This window comes from Malania oleifera, chromosome 1 (assembly GCF_029873635.1).
Source record: "Malania oleifera isolate guangnan ecotype guangnan chromosome 1, ASM2987363v1, whole genome shotgun sequence".
Lineage (NCBI taxonomy): Eukaryota > Viridiplantae > Streptophyta > Magnoliopsida > Santalales > Ximeniaceae > Malania > Malania oleifera.
The window spans coordinates 112,428,825-112,452,996 of NC_080417.1; the positions used below are offsets into that span (position 1 = coordinate 112,428,825).

The 24,172-nt window shown below is 35.9% G+C and overlaps 1 protein-coding gene across 3 annotated transcripts in view; it reads right to left on the reverse strand.

The window, feature by feature from the left end:
- Positions 1 to 12,161, reverse strand: part of LOC131161573 (uncharacterized) — a 40,840-nt gene extending 28,679 nt beyond the window's left edge. Inside the window, exon 1 of one of the 3 annotated variants that reach the window (XM_058117418.1) lies at positions 11,900 to 12,161. The gene's annotated coding sequence lies outside the window, so the exon portion shown is untranslated. The remainder of the gene's footprint in view (positions 1 to 11,899) is intronic. The other 2 variants (XM_058117426.1, XM_058117435.1) reach the window with 2 other exon arrangements.
- Positions 12,162 to 24,172: the final 12,011 nt, after the last annotated feature.

Here is a 24,172-nt window from a genome sequence, read left to right on the forward strand (position 1 = left end):
TTAAAGATGAAACCGCCAAGGGTCACATCAACTGCCCTAAGCTAAGGGATGAGAGACCATTGGCAGGGCCTAGGCTAAGATCAACGATGCTAGATTGACTTGCTACAATGATATACTTGATGCATGTGTAAAATATTCCCTTATTTGATGAAAATGACTTAAAAAACATATGCATACAACATGAAAATCTTGAATTGGCTCTTATGAAATGCAAGATGCAAACAAACAGGTGACTATTCAACAACTTTTTTGATGAAGTGAAGCACTTTTGGAAAAGGATACCTAGATGATTTTCAAAGTTCTCAACTTCATAATGATCAATGAGCACTTCACAACAATGCTATTTTTAATAGAATATGGACCATCTAGTTCTTGAGCCTTCAAAAAATGCATACGTCACCAAGACAAGAGTTCAAGTCTCATGTTATCAAGGCAGATCACACCACCTCTTTTTCCAATCATCGGCATATTGATATACAACAAGGATGCAAAAGATTGGGATTTTAGGACTTCAAGGCTTATGGCTAGTGAAACAAATTGAGATATTGGCTAACATTTAGGATGGTCACCTGACTCACCTCATAATGCTTTCCATAGAAGTGTTAAGGAGTTCTCTTCCCAATGCTTCTCCTCTCGTAGAACTAGTCTCAAATATCTTTGTGCACTCAGTATAAATTCTTTAGCCTAATTGTTGTGCCTCATCCGAATGGACTTTTCAAGGCTTGAAACGTGGCTTGGGCTAAAACAAATAATAAGAGCATGAATATAAGGCCCAAAAATGCATAAGAGTTTAAGTAAATCAAGGATCACAACATGCTCCTTAGCGTCTTTGATTTGACTTTCAACTAAATTTTTTATTTTGAATCATTTTCTTTCCTATTTTTCCTTTGGCTCGTATACGCTTATGGTGCTATTTATGGTTTTCACCAAAGGTTGCTTCTACATGCACACCGCTCTCAGGGATTTTCGCCATGCATGCAAACATTCCATTTTATCTTTACTTTTGAAATTGCTGGTGACTAGGTAATCTTGCTAATAATGCAGAGACTTGCCCCAGCTTAATGCTTTCATAATGAGCAGATGCTATCTAATACCAAGATTGGAGTCATGACCTCAAGGTGGTCTTAAGACATGGAACAAAATGTAGGTTTGGGATCAAATTTAAAGAAATGAAAGGAAACTAGGCTCAAAAACCCAACCATTTCACCTATGCTTGCCCCTCCAACCATGTCACCTATGCTTGCCCCTAGCTATAGGAGGTGAGTTAGACGAACTTGTTCTTTGGCCAATATCCTCAATCTACATTATGGTCCAAAAAAAAGCCCTAACCAAATTGGCAAATGCCTCCTCACCTCAAATGAATTGCATGCATCATGGTAAGCCTCAACCACGTAACGACCTGATCCTGAAAAGTTATGTAGGCAACTTGTTCCAGACAACAAATTCAATCAAACAAAATGTCATCTTGAGGAAGGGTTTTCAAGCCATAGTTTCCCTTTATTTTTTGACCCTAATCCTAGCTTATGTTTCGTCCAATGTCATAAAGACCACCTTGAGGTTATGACATCAATACTAATCCCCAATCAATCTCAGATCATGATTAGAGAACGACTTATCATAGCTCACTCTAAAAAAAGGATGTGCTATTAAAAAAACAGGAGATACCAAAGAAGATGCAATGCACGTGAAAAGGCATAGCACTAAATTTTGGTTAGAAGTAGCATCAGAAAAACAAAAAAGAAATATGAAGCAAGCGCAAGGAACTACTGATTGGAGTAAAGGTTACAAAAACTCCAAAAGCTGTATAACTTGATCGCTTGGTAAGCTAAATGTTCAAGTTGACATTGATATGGCATGAAATCAAGCACTAGCAAAGTCATCATCCACTAAATTGACTTGAAACTTGGAAGACAACAATTTGGCTCTTAATTCTCTAAATAATTTACCCAAATTGGGGATTTGTCACTATCTGCATCTTTGCTATTTGAATTTTAAATGGGTCAAAAGCAAAAGTTTAGGACCCAAAGGCGCCTTATTCCATATTAGTCATAGGCAAAGTACTATACAAGGGCAAGAGGTTTCAAAAGGATTTCAAGTGGCAAAACACTCTGCAGTCCAACTATGCACCCCTTAGCATGCTTGTCATCATTGAATGTTGTGCATGGGGAGTCTAGAAGATTTTGAAGTTGAAGCAATGAAAGATTAAATCATCAATTCAAGGCAAGAATAAGCTCAAATTGATATACTTGGGCAATGTAAGCTAGATCTTAAAAGTGCACAGCATAATCAAAGGCACTATGCATTTTGGTTAAAGAATTTAGAAAAATTGAAAATTCTGAGTTGTACATTTCAATGCAAATCCTTGGCATAAGACGTGATCCACTTGAAAGGCAACCTAGAAGAAACTTGCACATCATTTGCATTTGGCATCTCATCTAATCCATCGAGCTCTTTATTTGGCATCTAGCACAATACATACATGCCATTCCAATTAAAGCTCATATCAAAGAGCAAAAATAGCATTTGCAATTGACATGGAGTCTAGTCAAGTAGTATGTCTATCTACCAAGTCTAGAATCAGCATATCATTCACCATAGCATTTAGCATAGCAAGTTATTTGCAAGGTGTATCTCCTCTATGAAAAAACATGTCTTCAATTGGTGTTCACTTTTAGCCAAGTCATTTCTATCAAGACTTTTCAAAATTTAACCACAAGCAATTCAACCCCAGGGTGGTGGCGCATTCCCCACTAGTGGTTCCCTTTCTTCGATCTCGGGCAGGTGGCCCATTACCCACTAATGGTTAATTTTAAATCTACAGGATGATGGCGCATTCCCCACTGGTCGTGCTCTTCATTCAACCTCGAGCTAGTGTTGCATTCCCCACTAACGGTTCCTTTTTCATTCATCCTCAAAATGCAACACATTTCCCACTAGTGGTTACCTTTACACCAATTCTAGGATGGTGGCGCATTCCCCACTAGTAATTCTCTTCATTCGACCTCAGGATGGTCGCTCATTCCCCGCCAATGATTCCTTTTTCATTCAACCCCAAAGTGGCAGCACATTACCCATCAACGGTTACCTTTCACTTTGGTAATCCCTATGTAACTGACTAAGTTCTTACAAGGTGTCTCTCATATGCTTCTATAGAGATGATTGGTAGTCATCCAATCACTGCATCTTTTTTCAAGCATAGAGATGGTCAGTAGTCATTCATCATTGCGTATTTTCACCCTTTGTGCTGAAATGATTGATAGTCATCCAATCACTGCATTACTTCCAGTGTAGAGATGGTCGATAGTCATCTGCCACTATATCTTTCACCCTTTGAGAAGAGATTACTAGATGTCATTCAATCACTGCACACTTCCAAGTGTAAAGATGGTCGGTAGTCATCTGCCACTCCGTCTTTAAACCCTTCCGTAGAGATGATTGATGGTCATCCAATCACTGGATTCCTTTAAGCATAGAGATGGTCTATAGTCATCCACCGCCGTGTCTTTCACCCCTTATGCAAAGCTAATTGGCAGTCATCTAGTCACTACATCCCTTCAAGTGTAGAGATAGTCGATAATCATCCGCCACTGCATCTTTTCACCCCTAGTGAAAAGATGATTAGTAGTCATCCTCCACTACGTCTTTTCACTCCTTTGCAAAGATGATTTGGGGTCATCCAATCACTACATCCCTTCAAGCGTAGAGATGGTCAGTAGTCATCCGTCACTGCGTCTTTTCACCTCTTATGAAGAGATGATTGGTAGTCATCCAGACACTGCACCTTTTCAAGGGTAGAGATGATCGGTAGGTCATCCGCCACTGCATCTTTTTATGCTTTCGTAAAGATGATTGGTCGTCATCCAATTACTACACCCCTTCAAGGTAAAGATGGTCCGTAGTCATCCGCCACTGCATCTTTTTATCCTTCCATAGAGATTATTGGTTGTCATCCAATCAGTTTATCTTTTCAAGCATAGGTGATCCCTATATAACTTGCTAGGTTTTTATCGAGTGGCTCCTTTAATTTTCTATCTTGAGATACCCCTATATAATGGACTTGGCACTTACCAAGCAGCCCCATTTACTTTTCAAGCGTAGATGATCCTTCTGTAACTGGTTAGGTTCTAACCAGGTGACTCCTTCAACTTTCTAATTCAGAATACACTTGTGTAATTGACTTGGTACTTATTCAAGGGTAGGTGACCTCTGTGTAACTGACGAGGTTCTTACTAGGTGACTCCTTCAGCTTTCTAACTTGTGATACCCCTTTGTAATTGACTATGTACTTACGAGGTGGTCTCATACCCTTTTGCAGACAAGGTTAGTAATCATCTAACCACTACATCCTTTCAAATGCAAAGATGGTTGGTAGTCATCCAACCATACATCAATTGATTAACAATCCTTTTCCACCACATTACCACATCTCTTATCCAAGCTAAGCCTTTCAGTGCATAAATCTCGCCATAATCATGTGCAGCTTATCGGTCGATTTTTCTAAAAAAGTGTGTTTACCCCACACTTACTAGCATGAATAGCTAAATTGCCCTTGCAATCAAAAAAGTGATCATTGTCTTTATATATTTCCTACTTCCTGAGTATTAGAAGAAAAACATCCTAAATACTCATGGTAGAAAACATATAAAGAGGGGCAGTTGTTGACACCCCATTCGTTTGGGGTCAATTTAGCCAATATTTGTCTAATTTGGAGTTAAAAGAGCAATTAAGAGGTAAATTTGAATTCAAGAACTTTCAATTAAAAGCTAGCTCTCCCTCCCTACATTTCAATTTACAAATCTTGCATTCAGAGTATTATAAAGCCTTAACTTCATGTTTTATGGTCCATTTAATCAAGAATAGGGGCTTATCTTCGTTTTAATTTAAAATTGGACAAGAATAAGGTAAAAATAAGGCACAAACACCCTCTTTGGACGTTCAAGGGAGCTTCTTTAAAGCTCAAGGGCAATTTTGGAATTTTGAAGTTAAAGCATGCTAGCTTCCTTTTTCTCCCATTAAAATAAAGTTATGCTCTCATCTTGGGGGGGACCGAGGAGAAAGCACACGTTCCACACATGGTCAAGCTACATGTCCAAGCTAGAGAGATGGAGAAAGAGAGAGAAGGAGAAGGAGGCTCTACCGAAATCGAAAGGTCAACGCACAAGATATCTGATTTCTTAAAGAATCAAAGTACCAAGACACAAGGTATGTTCTCTAATCTTTCTTTCTTTCTTTCTTTCCATTTTTCCATTTAAATCGTGTGTATTGCATGCTTAAGATCTCTATTATGGCCAAAACAAACCAAAAAATAGGCTAGAAAGGCTTTGAAAAGCCTAGACTTTAGGAATCCAGTCATCGCCATTGTTGTTGGCGACGGTCCGCCAAGAGAGTTACAGTCTCCAGTGACCGCTTTGAGGTTTCAAAAATATCACTAACCTCCTTTGTTTGCTAAAAAGACACAAACCTCCCCTCCAAAGACTTGTCTTTTGTAAAATACAGTGGAAGGTTTGTGTCTTTTTGACAACCCTTGGGGTTGGTTCCTAGATTTCTTGAAACCTCAAAGGAGGTCTCTTAAAATTTTTGAAACCTCAGAAGAGGTTAGTGTCTTTTTGCCAAACTTCTGAGGAGGTCAATGTCATTTTCCCAATTTAATAAATCTTTTTTAAACTTAGAAAATCATTAAAAAATGCTTTTTAATTGCAAAAAAAAATTATGAAAAATAGGAGGCAGCTAGAACAAAATTCTTTTTTATTTTAAAACTATTTTATTAATTTATTTTTTTTATTTTTTTATTTTTCTTTTATTTGGCTTTTATAGTTCAAAAAAATATTTTCTTTTTATATTTTCAAGGATTTTTCTGCTTGGTAATTTTTTGGGACTCTTTTCCAATAGTTAGGGATTTTTAGGTTAATTTTTGTCTCTTTTAAATGTTTTTTGTTAATTCTTCTTGTGTTTTCTTGTATTTTTAGCCTTTATAAATTGTTAAAAATTCATAAAATTCCTAAAAAATACCAAAAATTTCCAAAGGAGTTTTTATTATATTTTAAGGTTTTCAAAGTGTTTTGAACTGGTTTGCATCCTAATTTGAATATAAGGGTCAAATATGTAAAAAATTGAGCCTTGCTAGCACCCAGTACCTTGTTTTGTGTGCTATTACCCATTTGTGAATGCTAGAGTGATTGATTTGAGCTAAAATGCAATTGAATGACACTCTTAGGAGATTTGTGCCAAAATGCAATTGAATGACACTCTTAGGAGGTTTGATTAAAGAAATTGTTGATGTGAATTGTATACATGCCCTTAACTATATGTGTTGCCACTTTGCTATAATGCATTGAGACTTGTTATAAAGTGATGTTTGATTTCTTATTTGAATTTGAGAATGGTGTGAATGTTTGGAAACCTGAAAACATTAAGCACTAATTAATGAATTTGACGATGGATCCCCAAAGTACATGTTACTGTTCTTCATGTGGTTCTTAAAGTGAGGGAAGCCTCACAACTCTAACCGGTTACCTAATGGTTATGAGATGGACCAATATTTAAAAGAAAGGTAACCTAACTTAACATAGATTGAAAGACCAATCTTGATTAATGTTTAGACATCCCGAGCTTACCATGGTACCATTCGAAAGGATGGGTGTGGAGCGGGTGCCAGTACCTTCTCCTCGTATAACTAAACTCTCAAACACAGCTCTGGAACGTAGACTAAAGATTATTGGTTCCTTACACCCTAGGATTAACTAAAGATCAACTAATGAATAGTAATTAGGTGAACTTAACCACACCAAGACAAAAAAGGTTAGTGACGACTCCATGAACCTACAAAGTGCAAGATGATAAAGGATATTTACCACATTTTTTTTAGACAAGTGTCAACACATAGGCGTATTCCTCTCCAACCAAATGCACCAAATAATAGCCATAACAACACATTGCCATAAAGCTTTCCTATCATTTCCTTTACCAAAACCTCCAAACACAACGAAACAAGACATTGTCAGTGTTAGGGGTGTACAAAATTTACCGAAAAACCGAGAACCGGACCGAAACCGAACCGTTTGAAGCTTCGGTTCAGTTTTTTGGTTTCGGTAATCGGTTTCGATTTTGAATATATAAAAAATAGATTTTCAGTTTCGGTTTCAGTTTCACTCAAAAACCGAACCGTAAAAACCAAAAACCGATTATAATTTTAAAATAATTATATCCTGTGAAAAATTTGATTACAAGTACATGAAAAAAAAAATATTATACCTACATTATTTTTTTAATTTAAATTATTGCTTCTCAAGGAGTGGGGAAGGATTTTATAAAGGAGGAATGAGAACCAAAGCTTCCCATTTTGGTCATGTGGGACGAGTGCTATTGGGAGGAACCGAACCAATAGCAACCTGCTACAGTGCTACTACCACAGCAGGCATCATCTTCTCCATCTCCTGGTAACCTACACACTGCACAGTGTCGAGTGCTAACTGCCATGCCCTCCGACGCTCACGCCCACACTAGCGACGCCACCCACACCAGCGACGCTCACACCCACCGCCCACGCCAGTCGCCAACGCCCACATCTCCGATTCTCCACGACGCTCACGCCCACAGCCCACGCCAGCCGCCAACACCCACCCCACATCTCTACGCCGACGCAGTCACACACAGCAACGGCCGTCACCCACGCTCACGCTCACATAGACACACACAGCAATGCCCACGCTCACGCTCACACAGACACACACAGCAACGCCCACGCCAACGCCCACATTTCCAGTTCTCCACGCCCATGCTCACACACAAGCACACAGCAACGCCCACGCTCACGCCCGTCGCCCACGCCAGTCGCTCACGCCAGTTGCTCACGGTCACGCCCACATTATCTTGGTGCTCTGGCCGTCCCACATCGGTTGGAAATGGGAAGAAAAAATTTTCCTCACCCTATTTATTGAAGTTGGATCTATAATCTCTTTCGTGGTGGGCTTTGCACTCAAAGTCGTGGCTCAGTTGGCTCTGGTTTGACATGGGGCTTTATGTAATTATTTTTTTATTTTGTTAGTTTAAAATTTGGTAAAACCGAATTAACTGAACCGAATCGTAAAATAAACGGTTTGGTTTGGTTTTAAACCGACAGTATATGGTTCAGTTACGGTTCTGTAGTTTTAAAAACCGAGAGGTTCGGTTCGATTGACGATTTTGGCAATAACCGAACCGAATCGAACCGTGTACACCCCTAGTTAGTGTGGTGAGGCACACCCAGTTTTCACCAAATATACCAAATATTTTTTTTTACAAATAGCCAACTGAATCGACAATAAAGAAACAAATGTGCACAAGAATCTCCACTCCTTAAGAAAATGACAAAAATGTCCAGTGACAGGGCTTTATTAGGTCTTCTCTTCTGAAGCAAATAACTGAAGTTGATTCTTTCAAGCATCGCAATCCAAATGAAAGCTTCCTATACTTTCCTTTACTAGAACCTATAAACGCAATGGTACAAAACGACTTCTATGTGGAGGAGCACATCCACTTTTCACCAAATGTACCCAATATTTTTTTCCCCAAATAGCCAATTGAATGGACAATAAAGAAACAAATGTGCACAAGAAACTCCAATCCTCAAGCAAGAACATAAATGTCCAATAACAGGACTTTATTAGGTCTTCTCTTCTAAAGCAAATCATTGGTGTTTGATTCTTTCAAGCATCGCAATCTACATGAAAGCTTTTATTTTCAACGAAGCTTTAGCTTTTCAAATCAATGGATACAAAGCTAATTTATTTTGCTGTAAAGTCACAAGTCAAGTAAGAGAAAAAAGATTTACAAGAGACTTCCCCAGAATTGTCTAAGCTCCAAGCCCTTTTATCACTCTCCAAATGAGCATAAAAAGAATCGAGCAACAACTCTCTTATTAAGATTTCTCATTTCTCCCAAATTGAAAATTCCAAGGATTTCCATCTCCTTGCAAAAGAAGAAAAGCATAAATAGGGGTATCATAAGGATTAGATAACTGAAAAAGATAGGGAATGTAATAGGCAAAGGCATCTCCCCCACCCAATGATCTTCATAAAAGCGAATTTCCCCCTAAATATTGGACTTTAGGAAGGAATTCAAGAAATAATCATAAATCTAAGATAAAAGCTCTCAAGGACTCAAATAAGTAATATTAATCTGAAATACATAAATATTATTCATCAAGACTAATCCAAGTGAATCTAGGTGGAAGCTTAACAAAAATGGCTGACTCACAAACAGCTCCTCAGACAAAAAATTGCATAACCAAAATTTACGATAGTACTAACTCTGCCTAGAAGGCTACCTAGAGAACTCTAGGCCCCAATCAAAGTAGCTATTTTTTTCTTGGGACTTGGGAGGCAGTTTTTGGGAAAATCTTTACTATTGATAATCCACAAAGAAGGGGGAAAACTTTAGTAAATGGGTACTTTTAGTGTGAAGAAGATGTTGAATCCATGGATCACATCCCACTACACTGCTTTTAGACTAGAAAGGAGGAAAATTTTGGTAAACAGATGCATTTTTTGTCAAGAAGATGCTGAATTCGTGGATCACATCCTGCTACACTGTTTTTGGAATAGAAAAGGAGGATGAGGTTAGGTAAAAAGATGCTTTTTGCATGAAGACGATGCTGAATCCGAGGATCACATCCTGCCACACATATTTTGGAGTAGAAACCTCAGAATTTTGGCTACTGTTCTGGTTGGCCAGTCATGGGCTACAGCTGAGACTGGAGAAAACGATATGGATCAAGAAAGGCATTCAATCAAACTGAAATAGAAGAAAGACATTGCCCTTGATCCTTCTCTCCATTTTTTGGGTTGTGTGGAGAAGAGGAACAAACAGAAGAGCCTTCAAAGGAATAGCTACCTCAAAACAGAGGACCCACATAAACCCTCAAGTAACCTCAAAAAATAAAACAAGAAAAGCCAATTGAAAAGTAGTGATCATTATGAACATAATTATTTTTTGGGTTGCAACTTTTAAAGCCTCTCAAACCTTTGAACTCCTGAATTGTGCCATTTACTTCTGAATTCTTGAAAAATATGAAGAGGGCTTATCTAAGCTAAACGTTCCTCATCCATTTTTTTCCTTGATAGGTAAATTTGAGGGAATAGTGAGGTTTGAACTCTATTCAAATACAGTGTAGAATAAGCCCTTACTGCTGAGCCATCATCCAGTTTCGTGATGGTCTTAATATGAATTAAAGTTTACAGTTATGATCAAACCTCGAGTCAATCTAACACAAAGATTGTATGTTTGGCTTTGCAAGCCTATTTTGATGGGTGAGGGGCTAGAAAATTTTCACTATGAATCAAACATCAAAATCAGTCAAATGCATAAAACCTAACTCCATATACTCCATGGTTTTAAATAACAGCCGCGACCGTTACGTAATATACAGTTATACACCCAATCAAACGCATAAGAGAAATTGTCTAAACCCAACCAACATACCAAATATATATGACCTATCTATACAAAATGGACTGTCGGATCAGATTAAGTTTGTGCTGTCAGGATTCTGTCTCAACAAACTCTACATAGAAGCAAACATAATGAGTGAAATGCAGTGAGCCCTTCTAGTAAATGAGCTCAGTCCCTTGGGAAAGAATTCCATATCAGTGGGAATGCAAAGGAATTTAAGGTAGGGTCAACCCTTAATTCAAAAGTTTCTTGCTAGGAGAATTACTAAGGAACCATAGAAAGAGAAGAAAAGAAGAGAGGGACAGGGAAGAAGAAAGGAAATGAGGAGAATAAAGGGGGGGAAAAACAACATCAACAAAATGTCGGAGGAAAAGAGAAACAGACAAAGGAAGTTCGGCTCCAATTCTTAACTTTCTAACCATGCATTAGTCTACGCATTGCACACATACTTATTTATAAAACAATGGATGGGCTTCCTCCTAGATAGCTCACAGAACTCCTCGTGGAACTCCTTTTTTTCCCCCACTCTCATAGCTCATTCTGTGATGGGGATCACACTCAGCAACAACTTCATGTCTACCATAGTTACAAACATAATATAGAGTCATTATAAATATCTATGGTCTTTATGAATATCTAGGGTTTTATACACAAACATTTGACAATTATGTGATGGCATAATACTTAGGGATTTGATATTATGTATCAATAATTAGGATTTGATACTAAATTCCTTGAGATTGCTTACTAACATAAATAGCATTAGGAGAAAGTCTCTATAAAGGCTTGATGTGTAATCATGATGGCATTGAGCATTCAGCCCTAGGAAGCACCGAAACTGAAACGAGACATGGACACAACATGATACCGACATGGCAATATGGTGATTTTGGAAAAAAATGAGGATACAACACGGATGCGACACCATACCGACTTGATGAAATGGTGCTTTTGGAAAAATGAGGATACAACAATGACCAGGATATGTTAATTAATTAATATGAAAACATATATTTAGGCAATATAGATATTGAGGTAAATTTAATTTAAAATTAAATATGGGCATCATTCATGCATAATTATTATCTTTGTCGGAAGCCATTGCTGTCACAGAATATACAATAATTCAGTACACTCTAATCACAAACAATTAAATAAATGAAACTTAATATTATAATAATAATGAGTAACTAATATCATCTAACCAATTTATCATCTATTTAGCACAAAGTCACAAACAAATGAAAGCAAATTAAGCAACTGAGCAAGAGAGCAGCCCAAGTTCCATGAAAATATTAATATTGATGTTATTACAGATATCAATATATCATTATCATCCACCGAATTTTATTTATAAAAAAAAAAAAAGAGCGGCCACTGGCAAACTGCCGAACTGGCACTCAGTAGAAGAGGACGGGAGCGAGAGCGAAGGGAATGGAGAAGAGGGAGAGAGAGGGAGTGAAGGACTTACAGTTGCGCCTAGAAGCAGGAAGAACCTTCAAGAGTTCCCTCTTCCCCGTGGATTTGTTTGCCTTCGAGAGAAAAGGTTTCGACGGAAGCCAAGCTCGAAGTTGAACGAAGAATGAGAGGCTGAGGCTGAGGCTGAGGCCGCAAGGGTGGGTGCGCGTTATCGCACGCTAGGGCTCCGAACTTGGAAGGAAGTCAGGAACCTTTCCTCCTTCCCCCTCATTTTTCCCCTTTTTTTCTTTTTTTTAAACCAGAAGAGAGCACTTAAAATAAAAATTACACTTATCACTTGAAAATAAATATTTTTATAAAATCATAAAAATGTTCTTGACGAGGTTGCTTCAAATTTTCTTAGGGGGATGATTTTAGAATTTCGACCTAAGTTTGTATAGTTTTATAAAAAATTATAATTTTTAATTTAAAGTTTGAATTTTATATTCTAAATACATATGAAGTTTAAATTTTATACTATAAATACATATTAAAATAGTATTTTAAAAAAAATAAATTTTTTAGTTTGAATTTGAATTTGTATGAATTTGAAAAAATTTAATACAATTTTTAACTATGTTTTATTTTAATTTGCATAAATTTAAATTCAAAATTTAGATTTCAGTGTCCCAAACCTAAGACAATAGTTCCTATAATTTTGGAAAACATTTTCTATTTTTTAATTTTTAATTTCTTAAATAATTATAAAATTTTGAATTTATTTTTAAATTCCAAAATTCATATTAAAAGATAGAAAATAAAAGTTTATTTAAATTTATAAAGTATTTTTTTATTTTCATATTTCAAAATAATCATAAAAAAATAAAATAATAACAACAACTACTACTTGTCTCCAATTTTTCAATATTTATACAATGTAATCTTCCAAATCATGGATTTTGGGATTAGAATTTGGATTTTTGTAAATTTACAATAAACTTTATATATAATCCACAAGTTTGATATCCAAATCCATGTTTCCATATGTGAAATAAAAACTAGAAACATAGAAAATTAATGAAAATATTTTTCTAACTTTTATAAATATAATTTGAAAAATAAGAAAACCAGGTGGCATGTTTGTAATTATTTAAAAAATTATTTTCACAAGAAAAATAGTGTCACAACTATTCTTTATTGTTTATTTATTTCATAGAGATGTTTTTTTTATGAAGAATTAATCACTACAAGAACTAACAAACAACATACAAAAATAAATTTAAGCTAAATACATTCCAAAATATCATAACAAATAGTTGAAGCTTAACTCTTAAAAAAAAACCTCAAGTTGCCCTCATAGGCCAAAAACTCATAATCATTATACCCATAACATGCTAATATAACATTAACAAACTATTTAGCAACTAAGTTTGGATAAATTGGTACTCACTCAAAGATCAAATAATTCCTAGCTTTCCAAAAGTGATATATTGTTGTTGCCCAAGTTCTTTTTTTTTTTTTTTTTTTTTTACTACTACTACTTCTAACTTTGATTTCTCATAGCAATGAGTCTATTAATATTTTCATCTCCCTTCAATTGAAACTTATAATTTTATATTAGATAAACTTGTCCAATGGAAGGAAATTTAAAAAATAGGTTTTTTTTTTTTTTTTCCTACTGCTACTTCTAACTTTGATTTCTCATAGCAGTGAGTCTATTAATATTTTCATCTCCCTTCAATTCAAACTTATAATTTTATATTAGATAAACTTGTCCAATGGAAGGACATTTAAAAAATAGGTTGCTTTTATACTCGATAGGATCACCATACATAATGCATTTAACACCACTGCATTTATCCCAAGCCACAGTTCTATCATTGGTATCCAAGTTATTTAATACAGCTAACCATGTAGCAAAAGCATGCTTTAATAAGTTATTCTTCAACCAAACAACTTTAGCCAACAATGCAACATTCTTCTTTATGTCCAATGCTTTCCTAAACTAAATGAAATGAAAAGAGTCATTAGTTGTTAAATTCTAGCTAATTCTACTTATTAGGCAATAAATTCAAAGAGGCTTTAAATGCTTAAACTTTAGCAATCAGTCTTCATGCTCATTTCAGTCAAAAAAAAGTTTTGAAAAGCACATTCTTCTCTTATAATAAATGGTATAAATAGCCACTGTACAAGGTACATGATAGACTAATCTAGGAAAGCAATAACTATCTAGATACAAACTAATAATAACGAAGATCCTAATATATTATGTACAACTAACAACAAAAGAAAGAACAGAGGTGCAAGAGCTTGAAGTTAATCACTCAAAATGTCAACACTCCCCCTCAAGTTGGTGCATAGATATCACTCATGCCCAACTTGTCGAGATAGCTATTAAATGCTTGGTTGGACACTGCCTTGGTCAGCACATCAGCAAGCTGGTCTTGAGATCAAACATAAGGAACTTCAATAAGCTTTACTTCTGATAAAGTGCCTATCAACCTCAACATGTTTAGTTCGATCATATTGAATTAGGTTGTGGCCAATATTACATGCTACCTTGTTATCGCAATATAGCTTCATAAGACTTATCTGCTCAATATGTAACTCTTGCATTAGATTATTGATCTATAATAATTTGCATACTACCTTGGCCATTGCCTATACTCGACTTCACTGCTGGATCTAGCAACCACCTCTTGTTTCTTACTTCGCCAAGTAACTAAATTTCCACCTACAAATGTGAAGTATCTAAATGTAGATCGTCTATCCTTGATTGACCAAGCCCAACGACATCGATATAACCTTCAATATTCAGGATGTCCCCTTTTTTAAACGGAATTCCCGTTCATGGAGATGATTTCAATTAGCGCGAGATACGAATGACAACATTCATATGTTCTTCTCTTAGAGAGTGCATGAACTGAGTGACCACACTTAGTATATAAGCTAAATCAGGTCTTGTATGTGCAAGGTACATTAACCTCCAACTAGTTTCTGATAATGTTCCTTGTTAACATGAACGTGATTTGGATAGGTACCTAGTTTTAGATTTTCTTCCATAGGGGTGATGGCAGGACTACATGTTGTCATACCAATTTCTTTCAACGGATATAAGGTACATTTTTTTATGAGATAGAAAAATCCCTTTCTTTGATATTGACACCTCAATTCCAATGAAGTATTTTAATTGACCGAGATCTTTCACTTCAAACTCTCAGGCAAGAAGACTCTACAATTGTGAGGACCCAAACCCGAAAAATTAAGGAAAATAAATAAAATAAAAGGAAAGAAGGAAATTGGTTTGACACAGGATCAAACCGTTGACGATTTCAGGGAGTCTCAGAAAAACAGTCGACGATTACAACTACCGAGAGCAATTTAAGTGCCAAACCGTTGACGATTTCATAAAACCCAGAAAAACCATCGACGGTTTCTTGCGGGCCAACATCTTTATAAATAGGTTTCAAGTCATTTTTATTTCATTTCCTTCCTCTCCCTTCTTTCGCTCTGCTTGGGTTTTGACCCTCCAGTGTGTTTCCCTTACCCCTTCGTGTTTCTCACTCTTCTAGGGCCTCTCGGGTCTGGCACGGCTTCCGGTCGATTTTCTCTCCTTCTCCTCGCGACTTGTCGGTTGTCTTTCTCCGCGGCAAGGTCTAGTGAAGTTAGGGTTTTGGTTCTTCAAAGTTGCAGGCACCTTTTCAGGAAAGTGATAGGCAGATCTTTGGGAACAAGTAAGAGGAATAAATTATGGCAGCTGTTTTAAAAGATTAACCGATTAAAGTATGAAATATGAGTGCATGGATATTATGTTGGTTTCAAATCTGAATAGATGATTATAATATGAGGTATATGATTATATGAATGTTATCAAAGTATGATTTATCATTTAAATGTGTGACATAAGAATATTTCTGTTATTGTTTAAATTAAACTTGTCGAGATTACGACTGTTAAAAAGAATCCATGGATATTGAAATGATAAATGGTATGAATGGGCATATGGGTCAGTATGGGATTATTCCTCCCGTATGCAGGCCAACTTGAGAATAAATAGACAAATAAGGTTAGATGAGTATGGTACTACTGTAACGACTTGCTATTTAACTGGGGGGGTTTTTTTTATATATTATAACATTTATAATGCTCTGATACCACATTGTAACGACCTCCTTATAGGAATAAAAATATTTTCTACTATTTTAAATTAAAACAATTTCCTACACAGCGAAAAGCAAATAACATGAAACACAACCTTATATATATATACAATGCCAGAGTGTCTAAATATTTCACAAATATTACATATTTCACTGTACTCTTAAGAATTACTCTTACTACTACCAGGGCTAACAAAATTGTACCCCAAAAACACTCACCCTAAAAAAGGGCTAACTAACAACTCCTCTATCTGCGAGCCTACTCCGCTCGTCCAACTAGCTTACTTGAAAAATAATTCAATACTAAGATGAGCCAAAGCTCAGTAAGACGAAACATGCTATCACTAGTGTGTGGCTACTGAGATGTAGATCTATAAAAATTAGTCCGAGTTAAGAGTAGTACAAATAACTAAAACTGAAAATGCTGATACTACATAATATATTATAAAACCTTTAACTACATAATTTAACATGTCAAACTGTATGAAATTACTTTTCATAATAATACTACTAATTCAGAAAATCTGACAATATCATAATATTTGAGAATATTTCTCTAGATGGTTATATGTCATGATTTAACCCCTCATGATAGAGTTGTGCGGCCCGAAGGCTGGATCTATCCTGGCTGGCCGACCAGGGTAAACCACTCTACTCCTCGGTCAGATCGGCCCTCCTCAACACATATCTGATGGGGAGCATGTCAACAACTAGGCACGATCGACCTCATACCACTTACTATCTGAGTTAAGTGGTTGCACTCTAAACTGAATATTTGTATATCTGTAGTTACGGTACCGTACTTTGCTGTCTGATCCATCAGGGTCTGATACTATATAATACGTTTCTATATACAACTAATTGTTTTACCATAATTCTGTAATAATCTGTAACTACATCAACTATATCTTTCTAAGATAAACTATAAAATCATGGTATTCTGGAAGATACTGTAAACGCATTTCACTGTCTGTATATTCTGTAAAACATATTCCTAAAAATATTATATAAACATGTTTCTATACTATATTCATACTCTTATGCCACATAATAATTTAAAATATTTTAACAACAATAATAAATTGCACAAACTCCTGCTCTGAACAATAATCTGGTAAAAACATAAACTTCACACTGAAATTATACTAGGTTTTCCTAGCATAGCATGTTTCCCTTACCTAACTGTCGAAAAGCCCTTATCGTATACTGGTCCTACACCCGTACGGCTCCCTATTCCCCACTCTGAAAACCACATTTGCTAGAACAGAATATCAATATTTCTTGGCCTACGTCATTTCCTACAACTGCCAGAAGACCAAAAATTGAATAAAATACCTTATCCTGATTCTAGGGAGAAATTCGACTCAAACCCACCGATGATTCACCCTAACAGACTTGAAGAGAACTCCGCTGGGAGCGTCGTGGTGGCCTCATATCGTCGATCTGGCAACTAATGCAACCAAAATCGAAGAAAAAGGGAGGAAGAACCATCTCAGGAGAGAGAGAGAGAGAGAGAGAGGAAAGATTTACGCCGAGAATAATGCGTAAAAACCGAGTTTAGATTATTTATGCTGCGGTCTTCGTCGATGAGCCATGTCACCTCATCGATGAGGTCAAAAGACAATTCGTCGACAAACCCTGCCCTTCGTCGACAAAATTCAGAGTCGCCCAAACATCCTCTCAGTATTTGCTTGTCGACGAAGCTCACCCTCATCGACGAGGTCTTGCTATACTCTCGTCGATGAATCCCCTGTATTCGTCAACAAGGACCAAAGAAAAAATTTTCGTTATTACCCCCAAAGTGCAATGTCGTCGACGAACGCGGAGTGTTCGTCAACGAAGTCTACCGTCTCCTTCTGTTCTTTTTCCATTCCTATCCCTCTTAATTATTTAAATACCATTATTCTTCAGGTCACTACAACTATAGTATTGTGCAATTGCATATCCGAGGGATATGTTTGGTGATATGAAGGCAGAGGAGGACAACAATACGTAATGCTCTGATCCTCGGGATTTAGCCCAAAGGCTTGCTAGATTGGGAAGGCTTGCTGAGTAGGCCTATCGTACAGGGTAGAGTGCTAGGAGAGGGCCCAATGTCAGTGAGTGCTTGGGTATGCACCAGATGTGGTCACCAAAGGATAGATTACTTTATATGTCTACATGACCTACAGTATATAAAGTTAATTATAAGATATACGCATTGAATGTTATTTATATAAATGATACACTAAAACTCATTGACCACACACTAATGATAATTTATTTTTTCTTATTGAGAGGTGTCTTACCCCATCATTATATATCATTTTTCAGATGCCCTGTGGAGTATGACAGTAATAAGAGTAGCATAGTGGAAGTGTGGGTGGGACTAGATAGGGAGGTTTAGATTAAATGTTAATCTTGTTATTTTGGGTTATTCTGAAATTCATAAGGATGTATTAAATTGATATTGATGATATTGTTGTTGATATCTTATTTATGTTTTAATAAGTTCGGATCTATTATTATGATCTGAGATTTTTATTGTAATAAAGGATAGTTTTTAGTACTCTAGTATTCGTTATGGAAATCTTATGTTATGTAATTACTTGGTATCATAGATTTATTTAAAATAACCCTCCAGACCCCTTTTTCGAGTTCGGGGCGTTATAGCAATGCCTTCTTTTCTTTAGGATCATTTCCAGTCACTATCATATCATCAACATACATAATAAGAGTTGTGATAGCTTCTTTATTATTCTTCAAAAAGAAAGTGTTGACTCTACGAGTTCAATCCGGTTTTGATATGACAAATCACTTGGTATTTGATTTGTGCATTGAGTTTGTGAACATGACTTATATTAAGCATGCATGGAAAGATAACGAGTCATGGAAACCTTCAAATAAAGCTTACAAATCTTGGCAAGATCCATGGAACTCAAAGAGTACGAGAATCAAGATGCAAGCGGCAAAGTTCAAGAATATCTTGGGAATGGGTATTTAGAACTCATGTACTTACATTTTCATATGATTTAATTTGAGACTCAACATAACCTAGAATGATTTTAGGATTTATGCATTTCGTGTATATCATTAGAGGACTTTCATGGACTTAGAAGTACTTTTAAAATCATAGAAAATATGTTTTATAAAAGACCCAAGAAAGAGAGCAAAGCAGATTTTTAAATTAGAAAAGAAAAATTGAGAAAAAGGACACTTCGGTAGCCTAAACTTAACTTCAGTCGCTTGAAGAATTTCTTTGGTAGCCTGAAGATTAAGTTCGGTAGCCTGAAAAATTAATGGTGAAACAGAACCTAGCCGAGGCACTTCTGTAGCCTGAAGTCACTTTAGGAGCTTGAAGTCACTTTAGGAGTCTGAACTTCAACTTTAGTAGCCTGAAGTCGCAAAAAAGTTTAAAATTCAGATTTTTATTAATAGAACTCGCAAGCTTTTTCTTTGATCCAATGGTTGAGATAAATCCTAAGGGTAAGACACCTCAAATATTGAATATTTAAACCCTAGAACGTAGCTAAGACAAACGAGAAGATCAACGTAAATAGAAGAATACATATTATTGAAAGAATATTGAGAAACTTGCTCTTATTGCTATATGATTGCCTACACTTCAACTTCTACTCATCGAGCTTGGGCAAATCAACTCAGAATCTTGAAGGGAACTCGCTTACTCATCCTGTTTTTCATTCTAGTATTGAGGTTTGATCATTCAAGTTAATATTTTCAAGAGTTTCTCATCCCATCATTTGTTATTGAATATCGTTAGAAAAATTGATCTTGAGTATGCATATACATATAAAGATTGCTTTTGACAAGATCATTACTTGAGAAAGTTTTAGCTATTGGTTGACTAGTTTCTTGATTCAAGAGTATATATATATATTTTTCATAGAGCTTATCATTGAAAAATCTACTTTGGAATATTTGTTAAGAAGTTGATATTGAGAGTGCATATATTAAATCACTTTGATAAGATTATCACTTGAAAAGAGCTTTAGCTATTGATTGAATATGTTAGGTTTAAGTGAGCTTTCCCATTCAAAGACTTGATATTTTTAATATTACAAATCCACTTGATTAGATATCCTTGAAGTTCGTAAATATATATATTATTGAAGGATATTTTTTGAAATAGATTACATTAGTTTTTTATCTTTGGAATACATATCGTATATATATATATACATATACTTGCATATTACAAAGATCGGGTTGTGATTAAATATTTGAAAGAAAGCTTGTTGATATAGATTGATAAAAAATCATGATAAAGCTTTTAACAAGTTCACATTAGATATATTTGTGCATCTTCACAAAGTGAACTAGAACCATAATATACTCCAAAGCATTTCAAATATATCTTTACTTGGGAGTTTCTGATAGAAAGGGATTTGTGTTTTGAAGCATATCATTTATAAATGATTGTATCGTTTCATACATTCTCAGCTTCAAGTTTAATCATATGTTAATGTATTGGGAATTTGAATTGTACTCACCAGCTTTTGTTAGAAGCAACATTGAGTGTTTGCAGATTTGAGCCTAAATTGTAATCACGGTTCGGGTTGTGAACCGGGGTGTGAGGAGGAAGTTGTACCTCTTGTAAGCAGCGGATTAGAAGGAAGTTGTGCCTTTTGTAAGCGGCGGATTAGGAGGGAGTTGCATCTCTTGTAAGTAGCGGATTGTAAGGGAAGTTCCATTCCAATTTAAGGAGCAGAGATTTTAGTGGAATCCTTGAATGGGTTGCTCAAGGCGAGGACGTAGGCCGGGTTGGCTGAACCTCGTAAAATCGTGGTTGCATTTTCTCTTCCCTAATCCTTTTTATTTTCCACATCGCATTTCAATTTCCAGCTTGATTGTGTATGTTGAATAACTTTACACGCACTTAATTGGGTAAAAAGGAATTCATTGATTTAGTAATTCAAATCAACATCAAATTCCAGCCATTAATTAGTTAAACATAAAAATAGGGATTGATTGGTAAATAAGTTTCAAAGATTTTTTAAAATACCCAATTCACCCCCCCTCTTGGGATTACACCTTAATCAATAGAAAGTATGATCTAAGTTGCTTTGCCTGTATCCAATAAACTTCACAAAGTTCATGAACATTCCAAACCATGCCCTAGGGGATTGCTTCAAACCATATAAGGACTTCCTAAATTTACAAAACTATTTGCTTCCTTTGGTATGCATAATAAATCCAAGATGCAACTCCATATATACTTCTTCTTGGAACTCTCTGTGCAAAAAAAACATTCTTCACATTGAAAGGGTGTAAGGGCAAGTCAAGATTCATAGCCAGAGATAGTAGAATGTGAACAGTATTGATTTTGGCCACGGGTACGAATGTCTCCATATAATCAATCCCATAGGTTTGAGAATATCCCTTGGCGACAAGCCTTGCTTTGAACTGTTCAATCTAGCATCAACTTTGTATTTAATAGAGAAAACCCACTTACATCCAGCTGGTGTCTTTCCTACAAGTAAGTCAACCACTTCCCATGTTGAATTCTTATGAAGAGACCTCATTTCTTCATTCATCTCTTCTCTCCATCTAGGATCTTTCAAAGCCTCATACACACTTCTAGGAATAGGTACAGTAGATAATTGATTCACAAATGCTTCACTTTCCTTTGATAATCTATGGTAAGACACCAAATTACGTACAGGATACTGAGACTTAGCATTAAGAATAGGTTCATAGTTCTCTCTAGGTTTTCCTCTTGCAGTTCGATTGGGTAGTACCTTTAGTTGGGTTTTAGAAGTTACTTGAGACTCAGACATGGGCTCTTGAAGCAATTGATTAACTGGTACATCGTGAAAGGGGGAAGTAGTTGGCCGAGTAACTGGTTGTACCACTTCTATCTGATATTGACTATTCTTATCCTTCAAATTGTGCTTATTTGTATTATCCGAACATTCATTGCTATTATCCAAATATTCACCACTTGGACATTCACCACTCTCATTCAATTTTCACCACTCATAAGATCCAAGGTGTCTAGGGGATGATTAAGGGTCTGCAATTTGTTTCTATTTTTCCCCTGAATTGAAGACTTGGGAGTAGAATAATACATGTTTTCCTCGTTAAATACAACATCAAACGTGACATACAACTTGTGAGAAGCGGGGTGATAGCACCAATAGCCTTTTCTAATGTTGAGCATAGCCAACAAATATACACCTCTGAGCTCGAGATTCCAGCTTATTTCTTAATGGTTTGTGACGATGCACAAAGACTACACACCCAAATACTCTAGGTGATAAATTCGGCACAATAGAAGCACTCACGGCCTCATAAAGAAAATTAAAGGGGGTCTTAAACTGTAATGCACTAGAAGGTATACAATTAATGAGGTAAGCTGCAACGGTGGTAGCTTCACGCTAGTAATTGGTAAGGGTGTACAATTTACCAAAAAATCAAAAATCGACCCAAAACCGAACCAAAATAAGTTCCAATTTGGTATTTCAATTTTTGATTTCAGTTTCGATTCTTGAAAATAGAAATTTTCGATTTCGATTCAGTTTCAATTTCAATTTCCAACCCAAAAACGAACAGCAAAAAAAAAAAAAAATCTTATAAAAATATATATTAATACTGTCTTACAATATAATATTTAGCTAAAGTTGATATATATATTATGCAACTAATAATTTTTCAGTAAATTTAATTTTGAATAGATAAAATACATCTTCTCATTCTTAACTTTTTTTTATTTAATTTTAATTATCAAAATAGAAATCTGAAACAAAAAAAAAAACGAGAAATAGTTTACTTTATACTCAGAGTGACTCCCCTCTCTCACAAATTTTCAATATGGGACAATAAGAGTGTAAAATCTCTTAATGCTCTCAGCCTTCCTACCTACTCTTGTACCACATTGGATGTGGTAGAGATTTGAAGTCTCTCCCCCACCTATAAATATAGGTTCCCCCCTTCCCTTCCTTTCTAACTCCCAACCCAGCTGCTAGCTGATGGGTTGAGGGCCTTCTTTATTGTGTCTGACCCATATTTGGCTCCTAAGGCCCTTCATAAAGGCCCAAATGTTGTAATGGGCTTTGTATTAGGCTGAGTTTCAATTCGGTTAGAAACTAAAAATAGAATCGGAGGTTTTTTTTTTTTTTTTAAACCAAACAATTGGTTCATAGGATAATTATGAAAAATAATTAAATAATTAAAAGTTCGAAGAAAGAATATGAGACAAAGGCAAAGACAGAAGCAAATGTTGTTTCAAAAAATGATGATATGTTGATCTGCTCCATGGAGAGCAAAAAGGAGTCTTGGGTGTTAGACTCTAGAGCTTCATTCCATGCCACTTGCAATAGAGATTGCCTAGAGGAGTATATATCAGGTAATTTCAGTAAAGTATATATTGACAATGATCAACCTTGCGACATTGTTGGCAAGGGGACAATGAAGATCAAGATGAATGGGTCAGTATGGAAATTGAGAGATGTCAGATATATTCCAGATCTAAGGAAGAACTTAATCTCAGTTGGTCAACTGGCAGATGAAGGATACAACACAACTTTCATTAGTGATGAATGGAAGATTTTGAAGGGTGCATTGACAATCGTACGAGGTAAGAAAAGTGGTACTCTCTATGTAACTCCTAATACATGCATGTCTATTACGATTGCTACAGGAAATGACGATAGTAACATATAACATCAATGACTCAGATACCTGAGTGAGAAGGGACTTAGGGTGATACACTCAAAGGGTAAGTTAAGTGATTTACAGTCGATGAAAATTGACACATGTGAGGATTGCATATTTGGGAAATAGAAAATGGTCAGTTTTCAGACAAACATCAGTACCCCAAAGAAGAAGAGACTTGAGCTAGTCCATTCAGATGTATGGGGACCAACGACCATTTCATCCACAAGTGGAAAGCATTACTTTGTAACATTTATTGACGATCATTCATGAAAAGGTATGTGTTTACTTCCTAAAATATAAATCTAATGTTTTTTATGCTATTAAAATTTGGAAAGCAATGGTAGAAAATGAAGCTGATTTAAAAATCGAGAAACTGAGAATAGTTAACGGTGGTGAGTATGATGACACCGAGTTTAAGAAATTCTACTATGAGCATGGTATCATAATGGAAAGAACTGTGTCAGGTACGCCTCAACACAACGGCATAGCCGAGCGGATGAATAGAACGTTGACAGAAAAAACCAGAAGCA